Raw genomic sequence first — 17,343 nt, 5'->3', positions numbered from 1 at the left:
CAAAAATAGAGTAATAATTTCCTCACAAGCTTTCTAAATATATATATAATATATATATATACTTTTTATCAGGCATGGGAGTGGTTTATTGTGCTGTAAAACAAAGTGTTATTGGTACACATGTTAAATTCACATCCCTTCCCCCGTCAGTGTGACATTCGAGCTGGTCCTGCCCTACCTAGTAGCTGTCATACTATATAGCCCTAATGTACTTTAATGGTACATCTTATTTAACCATATTATTAAGTAGATTATTAAGTCTGTGATTTTATCCAAGGCAATATACTACATGGCTGGAAATATATCAACCTTAGTTTATTTTGCGATCAAAAATTATATATAAATATATACATATACATTTTGCATGTAAAAATCAGTTTCTATTTTCATAACCTATTGTTAACAAAGATCGCTTTCGTCCTTCTAGACTTCCTCAGGTCTGAGTACAAGAACCCTAAAAACCTATATAATTGTATAATTAGTTAGTATTTTTATTACTATCATTTTGAATAAAGTAGAAAAAAAAGAGAACCAGAAAAAAATAAAAATAAGACAAAATGCATGTACGATGATGGAAACCAAATATACACTTAAATTTCAAAAGATTTAAAATGGTATTTAAAACCAATTTGTAGAAAAAAAATAATAAAATAAAATACAATTAGTCATGTAAACAATGTGGCAATTTTCTAAGTTCCAGTGCACTTTTAATTGAACAGTAGTAGTTTAGTCCAGGCTTTCTAAAAGAGTTCAGCTTTAACTGCCACATGAGTTCATGTTTCTCCAGAATATTCGGGATGTCTCCTTCAAGATCAGCCATGTCTATGCGATCCAGGATCTGGAACTTAAAACCTGTGTGTCTTTTATGAAGAGAAAGGTGTTTGGCTAATGCATTATTTTTACATCCAGAGCGGATTTCTGACAGATGACATGAAATCCTTCGCTTGAGTTTATTTACAGTCTTGCCCACATAGAATGCATCACATTCATTGCACTGTGCCCTGTAAATTACATTTTTAGTGTTACAGTCACCCCCTGCACTGGTTTTAATGATGATCTTTAAATAAGGGCAATAAAAACTATCACCTTGCTGTATAAATATACAAAATGTACAATTAGTTTCACATCTTTTAGTGCTTTTCTCACATGGTCTAGGTTTAAATTCAACAAAACTTCTAATATTCCTGGCCTTCCTATAAACAAATGATGGGGCTTCACCTAAGATGTTAATCAGAAAAGGGTTTCCTGTGACAATGTTCCAGTTTTCTTCAATAATATTTTTGATACTGTGATAATCCAAAGTGTATGTCAGGATACAGCTACTTTTGCATTTGTCATTCTCTGTGGAATTGCTTAACATTTTTCTACTGGGGAGGTTGAGTGAAGGTGCTTCAGTCCTTTTCAGTTCTATAATGGGTTCCAGGATGTTTTTTTAACATTGGACTTTCATAGCTTCTCACTAGAAAATCATTCTCTAAGTTGTTCAGGTTTCTCAACAATGGTTCCATCTCTGTGGTAATTCAAACTAATCTATAGCCTTGGGATTTCACTAAATTATACTTGTTTTTTGTAAGATGTAGACTTTTACTGTGGAGTAATAAGTTAACCCTTGTTGGTTTTCTGAATATATCAGTGGTGATTCTGTTATTGTTGGTGTCCTTGGAAATCTGCATATCTAAGAAAGTGGTTGAAGTACAGCTATGGGAAGAGGTAAACTTCAGGAAGGGGGCTGTTTGATTGAGGTAAGTGATAAAATTTCCAAACTGCAAGGTGTCGCCTCCCCACACAATAAAGACAGTCAATAAAACGTAAATAGCATGTGATATGCTGCATGTAATCTGTGTTGTTTAACACAAAGTCCTCCTCCCATTTGCCCAGGGCTATGTTAGCTATGCTGGAAGCCATGGCAGCCCCCACTGCTATACCAGTTTTTTGTTTGTAGTGTTTGCCATTGAAAGTAAAGAAATTGAAGTCCAGTACAAGATTAATGAGCTTGCTTAACTTTTGCAGTTGTGCCTGTGTACCCTAATTATGTTTCTTGAAAGACTCCATAGCTGCTGTTATACAGTAATTGTGAGGGAGCACTGTGTACAAGGATTCCACATCAATAGTTATCAAAATACTGTAAGCTTCCACTGTAATGTTTATTTTCTTCAAAAAATCCATTGAATCTCTTATGTATGACTTATTCTTTTCTGCTAGAGGTTTCAGCAAGTAATCAAGGTAAATGGCTGTGGCTTCAGTAAGTGAACCTCCACTTGCTACCACCGGTCTATAAGGTGGGTCTTATCTGTTCTTGTGTGGCTTTGGTATTCCAAAAAAGTAAGGTAAACGTGGGCATGGGCACCATAAATAATTATAATAATAAAGATTTTCAGTGATAAGTTTTTCTTCCCATAATGTGGTGAGATTAGTGTTCCATAAATCATATGCTCTTTTTATGTCATCCATGGCAAATAACTCACAAAATCTGTTATCCTCCAGCATGTTCTCTATCTTTTGGTTGTAGTTAGTGGTATCAGTCACAAGTATACCTCCCCTCCCTTGTCGGCCTTCATTACACGCCTGGAGTTATCATTGCCTAGCTCAAGCAATGCTTTTCTTTCTCCCTGTGTTAAGTTATAAAGTTTTTTCTTAGGAGGTTTTTTAACAGTTTCCTGATATCCATCTCACATTTCACTTTGAAAGCAGCTAGTGTTTGATGTAGTGGTGGACAATAGCTGCCAGGCCTTTTTATAGTTTCATCAATAGGCTTATTTTCAGTGTCATTACTTTTGCCATGAAACTGTACCCTTAAGTTGAGCTTCCTCACAAACATTTTAAGGTCCATCAGTACTTGAGCAACCTCACTCCTGCAGCTTGGTACAAAAGTAAGTCCTTTGGACAACAAACTTTTTCCTCTTTAGTCAGTGCTTTAACAGAGTGGTTCCAGATAAGTGGAGCACCTGTTATTGTGGTACCTGTTGTTGTTGATATTGTACCTGTTATTGTGGCTGTTTCCTCTGTCTGAGCCTGGGACCTGGGTTGTAGTCGGGGTTCCAGTCGGGATTGCCCAGGTATTGTATTTCCCTCACCCCTGTCCACTGTTTGGTTCTCCTGTCTCCCTGGGAGTTTGTGGATAGAGTATGAGACCTCTGGAATTCCTCCTCTGCTTTCTGGAATCTCGGTGGGTTGTAGTAGTATTCCTCGCTGTGGCTGTGGTATGGGGGGACCTGGTAAGAGGGACAGGCTCTGGTGGTGGTCGTCGTTCTTGTTCTGGTACTGGTGCTGGCTTTGGTATTGGTGTGGTGGTTGATGTATGTGCTGTCGATATTGGTCTTCCTGAAGAAACTGGTCTCTGTGATGGTGCTGCTGCTCCTGGTAGCTGGACCGTCTGTGGTCCCGGTTGTCCTGTAATTCGTCCTGTAGAACTCTGTCGGTTCTTGTTGCGGCTCAGCAAGGTGATAGTTTTTATTGCCCTTATTTAAAGAAGATCATTAAAACCAGTGCAGGGGGTGACTAACACTAAAAAAGTAATTTACAGGGCACAGTGCAATGAATGTGATGCATTCTATGTGGGCAAGACTGTAAATAAACTCAAGCGAAGGATTTCATGTCATCTGTCAGAAATCCGCTCTGGATGTAAAAATAATGCACTAGCCAAACACCTTTCTCTTCATAAAAGACACACAGGTTTTAAGTTCCAGATCCTGGATCGCATAGACATGGGTGATCTTGAAGGAGACATCCCGAATATTCTGGAGAAACATGAACTCATGTGGCAATTAAAGCAGAACTCTTTTAGAAAGTCTGGACTAAACTACTACTGTTCAATTAAAAGTGCACTGGAACTTAGAAAATTGCCACATTGTTTACATGACTAATTGTATTTTATTTTATTATTTTTTTTTCTACAAATTGGTTTTAAATACCATTTTAAATCATTTGAAATTTAAGTGTATATTTTGTTTCCATCATCATACATACATTTTGTCTTATTTTTTTCTGGTTCTCTTTTTTCCACTTTATTCAAAATAGTAATAACAATACTAACTAATTATACAGTTATATAGGTTTTTAGAGTTCTTGTACACAGACCTGAAGAAGTCTAGAAGGACAAAAGAGATCTTTGTTAACAATAGGTTATGAAAATAGAAACTGGATTTTTACATGCAAAATGTATATGTATATATTTATATATAATTTTTGATCGCAAAATGAACTAAGGTTGATATATTTCCAGCCATGTAGTATATTGCCTTGGATAAAATCACAGACTTAATAATCTACTTAATAATTTGGTTAAATAAGATGTACCATTAAAGTACATTAGGGCTATATATTATTATGACAGCTACTAGGTAGGGCAGGACCAGCTCGAATGTCACACTGATGGGGGAAGGGACGTGAATTTAACATGTGTACCAATAACACTGTTTTACAGCACAATAAACCACTCCCATGCCTGATAAAAAGTGTAGATATATATATATATATATATATATATATATATACTTAGAAAGCTTGTGAGGAAATTATTACTCTATTTTTGTTTTACTTGGATCGCTTGTCTGTGTACTTAATAAAGGATTTTTGACTGGAAACAGACGGCCTGCCTTGCTTGGATTACTTTCGAATACTTAGTAATGCTGTAGAATTATATATTTTCTATTATTACTTTTTGACTTGACGAGTTTACGTTTGCTACTTCTACTACTATTGTCTGATCTGATTAATATACAGAGATTAACTAGAAATATATGGACTGAAAATCTTCCACGCAGAGAAGTTTCTTAAACTATAAAAAATAATTTACAATCATATTTAAATTTTATTGTAATCCAAGGTTAAAATCATAGAATATCCAAATGTATAAGCGTTTTTGTCTCGTTTTTAAATAAACAAGAGACTTCATCAGATACAATTAATTGCTTACACCCACTGAATTTAAAAGGAATACAAATTGCATCATATCCTAGAGCAATCAACACACCTTCATTTAAAGCCATAGTATACTTGAAATTATTACTTCTACAACACCGTGAAAGTTATTAAAACCATTTAAAATACTTTTAAAATACTTCATGAATTTTAAAATCACAACCTATCCACTACTATGTTAATAACTTAACTATACATTTAAATAAATACATCCATGTAATGATGAGTATAAATACCTAAAATATTGGAGAACATATACAAGTATAAATAAATGCTCATTCAGACAATGTGTGTATATGAGTAAGTTTGTTACACTAAGAAAATTACAAAGTGTACTTTAACATCTATTCAGGGCTTTAATTTTCAAAAGACTACTAATGGACAAGTCATCATTAAGCCCTGGCCAATACTTGGCATTCAGTTTGATCTGCCATCCTAATTCCATTTTGTCGAGCTGGTAGGATCATGCTCCAATTCTTGCACTAATCATAACAGTGTCCAATATAGTGAATTTAAAAGCATGGTCTGGGTGAGCCATAATGTGTTTTGCTAAGGCATTCCCTTCCCATAAATCACGTATATTTCTGAGATGTTCTCCTATTCTGTTTTTAAATTTGCCCTCAGTCTTGCCCATGTAAAAACATGGGCACAAATTACAAACAGCGCAATAAACAACCCTCTCAGCTGCACATGAAAAATCTACCTCTCAACCAAATTCTAACCCCATTTATTGTAACAATGTTATTAATTTTCATAATGTTCGGGCAGAACTTGCATCTCCCATATTTATGCATATGTCCTTGAAGATACTCATCTTGTCGTCTTTCAAACATATTTTTAAGACACTGTCCTTTCTTATATACGCAAATAGGGGCGTCACCCAAAATGTCTCTCGTCTCTATCACTCCTAATAATTTCCCATTTTTTTATTAAAATGTTCTTAATATAGTATGCTTTGTTGTTGAAAGTAGTCAAACTATTTTCATAAATCTTTTCATTCACTGGTGGTGTGATCATAGTTGTGTTTGTTGGCTTCATTCCTATTGTCATCTCCACTATTAATTATTTGATTTGTGTTACTTATCTGATATTCAAAATTTTGGCTCCTGTAGTCTAAAATGGGAGTAAAGTGCCCAGATTGTCTTTTGCCATTAACTTCTTGCATAATCTGATCAATTAGACTAATAGGGTAACCTCTTCTAAGAAACATACATTTCAACAAGTTGCATTCCTCGACAAAGTTGTCCCAAAGGGTCGTCATCCGGGCTGCACAGACAAACTGCCCTTTCAGTACAGCTCGCTTTTGTTTAAAGGGATGACAACTGCTGAAATGTAAAAAAACTGTTAGAGTAGGTTTCTTTTCGAAATATTCTAGCTAGAAATCTATTCTCAGTTTCATCTTTTATTACATGAACATCCACATATGCTATATGGGTATCACTAACAGTATGTATAAACGTCAAAAAACTGGTTGTTTCATTGATAAATGCAAGTAAGTTATCCAAGACATCTCTGGGTCCTGCCCATAATATAAACAAGTCATCCAGGTATTGCATGCATGTTTTGCAATACTGGAAATAATTGGAAGTTTTAAGGTGGTGTTTCTCCCACATCAACATGACAATATTTGCATATAGGCCCCCACATGCGGAGCCCATTGCTACTCCTTCCTTCTGAAGGAAATACTGTCCTTCAAAGAAAATTAAATTATTTCTTAAAAGTATGTCTAACATCGGTTCACATAGGTTGATTTTGTCCTGTCTTAACCCTTTTAAGTGTAAAAATTTGCAAAACCATTGTAATCCAATGTCGTGGTATTATACTACACAAATTAACCACGTCTATAGTCAATAACAAATAATATTTTCTATATTCAATACTATTAATTTTTCTTAAAAAGTCCCAAGAATTTATACATACACTAGTTTCATTCCATACATGTTTACTTAACTCCTTCTCAAGATATTTTGCTGGGGGGTATGTTATAGAGCCCATTGCAACAACAATTGGTCTCATTGGTGGTTGATGCATATACTTATGGATTTTGGGAACTCCAAAAATACTAGGAGCAATAGGATATTCTATTGAAAGATAGTGTAACTTGGTGATTGATATTAGACCATCGATAAACATGTCCTGTAAGCCCCATTCATTTCATTCAAGGAACTCAGTGTATGTATCTGAATTTAAGATCTCAAACATTTTATTGTTGTAATTCACTGTACTCATAATAACAGTACCCCCCACCCTTATCTGGTTTCATAATCCTACTACCTTTGTTAAGGAGAAGAAATTTAAGTTCAAAATTTTCATTAACACTTAAATTTGCTTGTGTAGTAGATGTTCTACCATCTCTATTAATATTTTTGTCTGTGAAAGATCCATTTAAGATTTCGAGCATGTTTAATCCACCATTACACCCCACCCTGTTTATGAGTGAATCTGCTTGATTTACGTGACTTAAATAAAATATTAATAGAGATGGTAGAACATCTACTACACAAGCTAATTTAAGTGTTAATGAAAATTTTGAATTTAAATTTCTTCTCCATAACAAAGGTACTAGGATTATGAAACCAAATAAGGGTGGGGGTACTGTTATTATGAATTTGACTTAGGAATGGGGTCCATTCCCATCATGGTATCAGAAACCCAAAAAACTTGAGAGAAATCAAAAAAGGAAAATTAGCTAGGGTGAAAAAGGTCCACAACGGCAGCTAGCCTAGTACTTACCTGCAAACCTACCTACAAACCTAGAGATGAAGGGCAATATTTTGTTAGACCAGAATAACGAGTTGATCCTTCCCTACGTTGTCTAGGTGGACAGTGAAGTTGAAAGACTGGTCTAGCCAAAGCTTTAGATATTTAATGCATTGCTGTTTTCTATGGCAATATGTTAGTCAGTTATTTCTTGTGCACAACAGGTCTTGCTCAGTTTACATTCAGACCCAAAAAACAAAAGTTTTTTTTGTTCAGAGTGTTGTTAAACAACTTATCCAATGCATTAGGGTGAGGAAGTCAGGATGTAATGGTTCTTATTTTAAGGGTTTGGCTTCAGCTGAGTAGGACTGTGTCATCAGCATAAAGTAAAAGTGGAAGGTGAGGAAGATCTACTAACAGTTGTTTGAAGCATTTAGTATCTCTAAACACTGCTATTTGCTATCAACATCCACAAGACAGATTAAGAGATTACAGCCCCAACACATATTCAGAGATATTTATATTTTACTGAATCACCACAACCAATATTCTCATTTCCAATAATCTTTACATGATTCCAGCAAACAGGACAATTCCAAACGTAGGTTCCTAAATCAACACACTAATAAGATCATAGGTAATTTACTATGCTAACGAACCCAGGAGGCCCTTTTAAGCCTAGCCATACTTCTAAAGGTGAGAATCAAACCCTGTACTTTGTGACTGTGAAGTAAACACCTTAACAATTATGCCAAGCCCCATCCCTATGAATACCGGTCTTTCACTGGGCACTTTGTTCTCAGTGCTGGTCAGGTGTCAACCTTTCTCCAGTACACTGACAAAGCTCATCTCTTTTTGCTGTCTTACTTGCACAGGACATTCCCATTTCATGTTTTTCATTGAAATATTTCTTTGGGTGTAGTCATCACTCTTGTTCCTGCAATAATTTAAACCAATACCACCTAGACTTAAATAGTGCAGTTGTGTACACCTACAATAAATGTAGATGTTAGAGTGTATTTACTGTTGCAGTCATTACATTTGGGTAATCTGCTGGCAGGTTGCCCTCAGTCGGCCTGATTAACAAAGTCTTGGGTACTGCGTCGGTTGCTGTTCCTTCTTCCATGACGTCAGGGGTATAAAACATGCAGCCGACGCCACTACATCAGTTTTTCTTGCCCCAGATGTCAGGTGCCCCCCAAATGAGGATTAAAATAAAATTAAAAACACAAAAATATACCTCCAGCCAAAAGCAAATACACCAAAAAGGCTTTTAAGCATAGTAAAAGAAAGTAGAGGTATAGTAAGAGAAAAAACAGGGGGCTGGAGAGAGGGTAACCAGGACTGCAACAGTGAATACATTTGAACATCTACACTTATGGCAAGTGTACACAACTGTACTATGTTCTTCGTGTTTCATTGTTGCAGTCATTACATTTGGGCAGATTCCCAAAGCTATGGTTGGGAGGATGGATTTATACAGCATTAGGACCAGCTATAAGGCCCTGCAAGACAGAAGTGGCAAAGTCAGCTCTGGATTTAGAGAAAATTGGTAAATGATGATGCTTGGTGACACCAAAGTATGAACTGAACTCCAGGTAGCAGCTTCTAGAATATCCCTGGTAGGAACACCTCTGAGAAAGGCTGCAGAAGTAGATGCAGCCCTGGTGGAATGAGATCTGATCCCCTGGGGGAATAGGTTTTTCCATTGTGCTTATAGCAGAAATGAATGCAATGGCTTTATCCATTTAGAAATTGTTTTGAAAAAGCCTTTCCCTCTGCCCCTGAAGCAAATGCTACCAGCAGTTGTTCCGATTTTCTTCAAGGTTTAGTCCTGTCCAAGTAGAATCGAAGTTGTCTGTGCACATCCAATGAATGCAGAGTCTGTTCCCCCTTTGTTCTATGGATTGGGAAGGAAAGTTGGCAAATGAATGGACTGATTAAGAGCCACACTGGATACCACCTTGGGCATGAAGGATGGATTGGTCCTGAGTGACACCCTGTCCGCATGAAAGATTATGAAAGGCTCCACTGCCATAAGGGCCTGTAAATCAGATATCCTTCTAGCTGAAGTGATTGCTAGGACGACGGCTGTTTTCCAAGAAAGAAATTAAGTCTGTAGTAGCAGCTGGCTTGAAAGGAGGTAGAGTGAGTTTCTCCAATACAAAGTTAAGGTCCCAGGCAGGGGCTGGAGCTCTCCTGGGTGGTCTCAAGTTTTTGGCCCCTCTGAGGTACTGCTTGAGCAGAGGATGAGAGAACAGGGGAGGTTCTATGTTATAATGAGCTGAAATGGCGGAGGCGTGGCTTTTAATGGAGGAAAAAGACAGGCCCTTGTGAAGCATCTCAGTTAAGTATTGTAAAATCGGAGGTAAATTGGGTGCTGCTGTGCTCATCCCTTGAGAATGATTCCAAGCACAGAATCTTTTCCATTTGCCAGCATAAAATTTTCTAGTACTAGGTCTTCTCGCCTCCAAGGTGACATCCATCACAGCTTTTCTGAGGGATGCTAAGGGTGAATTTAAAATGATTAGCCAGGCTGCAAGGTTCAATGTTGGAGAGCTGAGGGTGCAGAATTTGGTTCTCCTGCTGAGACGGTAAAGAAGGTGTCCGAGGCAGGTGCCATGGAGAAATTTGTGACACTGCGCAGGAGTGGGTACCAGTGTTGGCTTGGACAGTCTGGAGCAATCAAAATCATTCTTGGCTAATCCTGTGACTTTTAGCAGAACTTTGGAGAGCAGAGGCAGAGGGGGGAAAAGCAAAGACGGATAGGTTTTTCCAGCTGAATGACACAGCATCCACTTTCCAGGCTTTTTTGTGAGGAGTTCTTGTGCAGAATTTGTCCAACTGGTAGTTGTGGGGGGGGGGGGCAAATAGATCTGTGTGGGACCCCCCCCATTTGCTTGTCAACATGTTGAAAATCTGTGGTTCCAGTTTCCACTCGTGTAGGTCCATGAGATTTCTGCTTAGTCCATCTGCCGGTGCATTCAGTTTCCCTGGCAGGAATTGAGCTTGTAGTTGCACTTGGTAGTTCAAGGCAGTGTTCCACAATGCCATGGCTAGTCTGCATAGGGGGTAGGAATGAGTACCCCCCCCTGCTTATGTACCACATAACCGTGGTGTTATCTGTCTTTACCATTAGTTGTCCTGGATGAATGTAGTCCTTGAAGGCTGTCAGAGCATTCTGTACAGCTAACATTTCTTTTTGACTGATATGTAGGGTGCATTTCATTTGGGTTCCATTTGCCCTAAATGCACTTCCCTGCCAGGTGAGCCCCCCATGCATAGTCCGATGAGTCTGTAGTTAGGGTTTGGGCGGCAGGGGGTAGTGTGAATGGGAGTCCCTTGTTTTGGTGGCAGACCTCTGCCCACCACAGGAACTCCAGGCGTAGGCAAGGTATGACAGGAATCATTGTTTCCAAGCTGTGATAATGTTGACTCCATAGACTTTTTAAGTACCACTGAAGCTCCTCATATGCAGTCTTGTATATGGAATTAGAAGAATGCAAGAGGCCATGAACCCCAAGGCTTGCAGTATTTGTCTTGCAGATAGCAGGGTTTTTGTGGCCACTTGTTTGAAGTTACCAAATGAATTTGCTTTTCTGGCGTGAGGAAAGCCATTTGGGCAGTTGAAGTCAAGCTTGCACCCAGGAATGTAATCTGTTGAGAGGATACCAGCTGTGATTTTTTTTGTTTATGGTGTACCCTAGACAAGTTAGAACCCTTTTTGCAAACGCCAGATGATTTATAAGTATGGCTTGGTTTTCTGCCTGAATTAGACAATCGTCCAGGTATGGATATATTTGAATATTTGTCTGCAAAATGCAATTACTGGAGCCAGGCACTTTGTGAATACCCTGGGCACAGTAGACAAGACAAAGGGCAGTGCAGAGAACTGATAATGCAAATAGCCTGCTTTGAAGTGTAGGTATCTCCTGCAAGATTCCCTGATTAGGATATGCAGGTAAGATTCTTTTAAATCTAGAGCTGCCAACCAGGCATCTTTGCCTAGCATAGGAAGTAACTGGTGAAGAGCCAGCATCTTGAATTTTGGAATATCCAGAAAGGTGTTTTGAGCAGACAGGTCCCGAATTGGACGCCAAGATTTGCCTTTTCTGGCTACCAGGAAAAGCCTGGAAGAGAAACCTTGTCTTTTTTCCTCTTCTGGTACGAGATGAACAGCCCCCATGTTTAAGAGGGAAAGTACTTGTTTCTGAGCCTCTGCCCACTGATGTGGGGGCAGGTCTGGCCACCCGTTTGGTATTGGCAATGTGTGGAAATGAAATCTGTATCGTTGGGACACTATAATTAAAACCCATTTGTTCTGGGTTATGAGTTCCCAGTTTTTTGCATGAAGAGCTATCTTTCCCACCAAAGGGGCGACTAAAAAATAAGTGCTTGGCAATTTTAAAGGAAAGTCATTGAGACTGTTTACCATGGGGGTGTCTTGTTATTTCCAGATTTGGAAGTGGATGCCCCCCATTGCTTAATTTTGAGAGTCCCTTGTGACTGAAACCTGGTGCTTTTGGTGTGTCTGGGCTTGGTTTGAGTGGGTCTGGAAAGAGCTGGAAAGGACCAATTCTTAGTAGGCCAGTGCCTACTAAATTTTGGAGGTTGCACTTGTAAGAAATCTTTTACAGTTTGCATAGATTTAGCTTTATCTTCCATCTTTTTTAGAACTTCTTCAGCATTATTGCCAAACAGGCGGTCCTGATTTAGAGTATCCAACAATTTTACTTTAACATGAATCAGGCAGAAATTGCTCCTTAAGCCAAGCATGCCTTCTAAGCACAATCCCAGTATCCACAGCCCTGCAAGACTCCTCTAAAGAATCAAAACCACATTGCAAAGTATGTTTTCCACCTTGTTCAGCAGAATGCAATAAATCCTGTAAATCTTTATTTTCCATACAGTCAGAAATGAACATTTTCTGTTTAAGCAGTCCTGCATTATGCTGTTGATATTTTAGCATATGAAATTGGCAGTTTAAAGCCCTGATTGCCAAGGTTGCAGAAGTATAAACCTTTTTACCCCATCTATCCAGCGCCCTGGAGTCTCTATCAGAAGGGGTAGGATTTTTAGCAGTAGAAGCCTTAATGCCCTTGGGCCCCTGAGAAATGGTTTCTGGATCCGCAACAGGATTTTTGAAAAGAAACTTGTGGGACTCAGGAACCCTGTAGTATCTGTCAGGTTTACTAGGAACCGGAGGCAGGAAATCAGGAGCCATACTAGATTCTGAAAACACATCAACAACATCTAGTGCAAGAGGTACAGCCAAAGGCCTATACTGAGGTAGGAGAAAATCCTTAAGCCTCTTTTTAGATTCAGAAAATTCCTGACTTTCCCAGTGGAAATATTCTCTTAAGGTATGTAAAGTTTCCCCAAAAGAAAAATCCTCGGGGGGGGGGGGGCAGAGGGAATGGAATCCTCTGCATCAGAATCCTCATAAGTAGGCATGGACAAATCCAAGTCATAGGAAGAATTAGAAGAAACAGTCCTGATCAGAAGATTCATAGTTAAGGTCAGTCCTAGCCCTCTTAGAAGGGGGGGGGGGTTTGACTACCCCTGATTAGAGTCATAAGATCTTCAGCCATTTTGATCATTTTTTTAGGCATAGGGGCCTGAACATGTGGTCTGGGCATTGTTTTTTTAGACATAGAGATTTAGGCCTTAGAATCGAAGGTGGAGTTGGGTTAATAATCAAGTCTGTAGGCCTGAAAACACCCAGAGAAGCTGGTGCCTGCACAGCGGCTTCGGACCCATCCAAGATAGAGACATCCGGAGGTTCCATAGGTAATGCATCTCACGGCATACCGGACTCTGAATGTGTCTCAGTAGAGGCCTGCGAGTCAAAAGTAGCGGGTATCAGGGGCTGCAAAAGTGCCTCACTGAGTGCTGGCGAACTGGCGACTGGCTTAGAAGCGTCGGCAGTTTTGGATCTTAACGGCCTGTGTCTTTTTACTTTGCGTTTTTTCAGAATTCCAGTAGTCTGATGGCTAACCGTCATTTCTGGATAATTAAACAGAGAACCAAAATATTTAGAGGCAAAAATGTACCGACGACAGATAGTGCGCTGATTAAATAAAGCGCAAAAACGACAGCAAGGTACGTCGTGGTCAGGGCCTCTGCAAGAAATACAGCACAAATGAAAATCTTAATAGGTATTTGCTTCCCACAAGTAATGCAATTATTAACTTTTACTGACATCGGTAAGGAGCAAGAAAAGGTTTCCCCAACGAGGTACTTAGCTTTAAGTTGAAGACTTCAATTATGAAACATTTAAACGAAAATTTCAGGAGTCTGCCGACCAGCACTTGCGAACTGCTTCTGCTTTGGGCACCGCACGGCAAGAAAGACTGATGTAATGGCGTCGGCTGCATGTTTTACACCCCTGACGACCTGATGTCATGGAAGAAGGGACAGCAACCGACGCAGGACCCAATACTTTGTTAATCAGGCTGACTGAGGGCATCCTGCCAGCAGATTACCCAAATGTAATGACTGCAACAGTGAAACACGAAGAACATCTTGAACATGGCCTAAATACAAAGCCAACATATTTGTCATAGAAGACCCCATTTGTGAGAGACAGATGTGCCCCTCACCAGGCTGGATAAGGAGAAAGTCACGGTTAGTTGTCAGGTACCAGAATCCACCACATCAACCATACACTCAAGTCTCTCAACAACATGTACTGTTATGACTTTGTCATAGTCCATGTTGGCATGAATGACTTCAGATGTACTTCCCTGGACTACATAAAAAGAGAGACATGATTGAGCCCACTGAATGTGTGTCCCAGCCAGGTATGTTCCTAGCCTTAAGCAGCATTCTACAGTCACCCAGAATGATGCCTCAAAATACAAATAGAAAAAATTCACTTTAACTGGCTTAGTTTCTGGTGTCATTCCAAAGGGATGCAGTACCCAACAGCCTAGGAAGACATGATCAACAGACCACGTGGCCTGCATCGGTCTCCCTTTGGCTTCAGGCTTCTGGCAAAGGCTCTCGCCTATCCCATGTCTTTATTAGACAATGCCATGAGGTCAAAACTGCCAATATAAAAATTTCATTAAAACGCAAATTAAAGGTCAAGCTGCTAAACGCTAGGAGTCTTATCATAAAACTGCACTCATTGCAATCATTCTTAACTCTGAAGAGATGACAGTTGGGCAGTCCAGAAACCTGGTTCAAAGCTGCAGAGAGCACCCCACCCATACCAAGTTACTCATCCTATCATACATTCAGACCCCAAAGCAAAAGGAGGTGGAGTTGCAATATATAATAAAGACATACACACCTCCAGGCTGGTCAAACAGTATGATGTACAGGAAACACTCCGGTGCAGTTAACCAATGACAAGATCCCTATTGAAATCATACTTAGCTAAAGACCCCCATCTTTAACTCAAGATGCCCACTATGCCTATCTGGACCTCTCTGAATCTATCAAGATTCAACCCTTTACCCAGGTCCTGGAGGACTAACTATCCCACCACAGACTGGAAGAACTACTCATGCCAAAACGCAATTTTACTTGATTTCATCAGTGTAAATGCCTTGGACCAGGTGGCGGACACCCCCACAAGAGGTGATAACATCCTGGACTTGGTATTAACCAACATGAGTAACCACTGCAGCACCCCTACTCTGTCATCCTCCCTGGTACGATCTGACCACAAAACGGTCACTTTTGAAATCACCCCCCTCCCACCAGTATCAAACAAAAAACCTTCTCTAAATCTGATTACAGCCTCCTGAAGTAAGGTATAAACAGCTTAACAGCCCCCTACTCATCCATAGGAAGTGGCACATATGTCCAAACCTACACCAAAGTACTACACAAGCATTTATATAGCTGATGGAATCAGGAATACCTGACAGGACAAAATCAATCATACTCCTCAAAGAAGAGTAAACCTGTCTGGTGGACATCTGCAATAAATAAAGTATAATAAAAGGAACAAAATTGCTGTCCAGGACCAATAAGGAGCAGGTGCCCAACTGGAACCAATCTCTCCTTAGCCTGAATAAGAAAATAAGAGCACTAGTGAAATCCTCCAAAGCAAACAGAATCCAAACTGGTCACATATACTAAAGACAATCATAACGCCTTCTTCACATGTCTACAATCTGAAAGGAAGCACTAAGACCTGCTCAGAACTGGTGGTCAAGGACACCACATACACAAACACAGTAGACATAGCAATCTTGTTGGCAGACAGGTTCAGTGAAAACCCCCCCCCTCACCAATCAGCAAAATCAGACATCCCCAGCACTTGCCTCCTCTGATTATCTCTAGGGAGAAAGTCATCACTACCCTCTCAAAGGCAAAAAATATTGCCTCCATGTGACCTGATAACATCTCAGGGCTGCATCCTACATGAACTCAGGCAGGAACTTGCAGCACCATTAGGCACCATATTCAACCAAAGCCTGACTAGCGACTTTGTCCCAGCTGAGCGGAGGACAGCCACTGTCATCCCTCTGCACAAAGGTGGAGCGTCCACTGATCTAGGAACATACAGAACCATCAGCCTAACTAGCCTGATCTGCAAGGCCATGGAACGGAACATAGACCTCATTAACAAGGACACTGGCAACCTACAAACACTCAATCTCAGTTTGTTTTCATCAAGGGTAGGTCATTCCGTTAAATTTGGTCGACTTGTATGAGACGGTCACCAAAGCCACGGATGAGGGGAAGACTGTGCATAATGCCCACCTTGGCCTGGCTAAAGCCTTAGATACTATTCCCCACTCGGGTATGATAGATAAACTCTCTTAACTAGGCATCATTCCATATGTTACCAGATGGGTAGCAAACTGACTCACTAGCAAAACCCACCTAGTCAAAATAAGGAAAGCCATCTCAAGCAAGTAGACCTTTAACAAACGGTGTACCCCAGAGATCGGTCTTGGGGCCTCTGTTGTTTGAGATATACTTTTCTGAGGTGCAGGCCAAAACCAGTGGGCTATGGCTGACCAAGTCTGCAGATGACTGCAAGCAGAATGCTGTCATCAATTCCCCTAGTGAGGTGGGCATCCTCCAAGAGGGTCTCACTCAAACAAATGACTGGTGCCAGAAACATGGTTCATAGGTTCATACTAGGCTATCTATTTAAGGCGAGGCATTATAAAGCCTAGCCCATAGTCAACCCCTGCCTTCCTATGGGAACTATACCTATAACTATACTTTATTGTGCTGTTGAGTGAGACTGCAGTGTATCCTGCATACCTGGGGCCTTATCCTCATCCTCCCATCCATTGGTCAGATTTATCTTGAACAAGACCAGCTCTGTGCTCACACACATATCACCCGGATTTTATTTCCACAGCCGAGGTCTTTGGTGATGAATCTATCCCTCCCTCAGCTCCTATTAATAGCCGTGTCGAGGTTTAAGTCTCCCGCCCTTGTGACTCTGACAGATCTCTTGGTCTCAAACTAAACGCCAAAAAATGCATCATCACCCCCTTTGGAGAGAGATGTCCCCATAAATTATCACATTAATAAGAAGGTCTCAAGTCATGAGGGACTTGGGAACCCAGGATGATAGCAAACTGACTTTTGATCACCATATTACCTCTGTCGTATGGTAAGCTTTCTACATGGCCCACCTCATTAGGAAAGGTGTCTCATCCAGGGACAAGGAGGTCATAACATCCCTGTATTCTTCCCTTGTAAGACCCATTATTTAGTACAATGCCCCTTTCGGCATGTACCTCA

General features: G+C 40.0%; 1 protein-coding gene across 1 annotated transcript in view; it reads right to left on the bottom strand.

Annotated features, from left to right (window-relative positions):
* Positions 1 to 17,343, bottom strand: part of UBR4 (ubiquitin protein ligase E3 component n-recognin 4) — a 3,959,899-nt gene that overhangs the window by 2,830,392 nt on the left and 1,112,164 nt on the right.

Source organism: Protopterus annectens, chromosome 1.part1, assembly GCF_019279795.1.
Source record: "Protopterus annectens isolate FY-2018-M chromosome 1.part1, PAN1.0, whole genome shotgun sequence".
Classification (NCBI taxonomy): domain Eukaryota; kingdom Metazoa; phylum Chordata; order Ceratodontiformes; family Protopteridae; genus Protopterus; species Protopterus annectens.
This window is presented reverse-complemented; position numbering and strand designations above follow the sequence as displayed.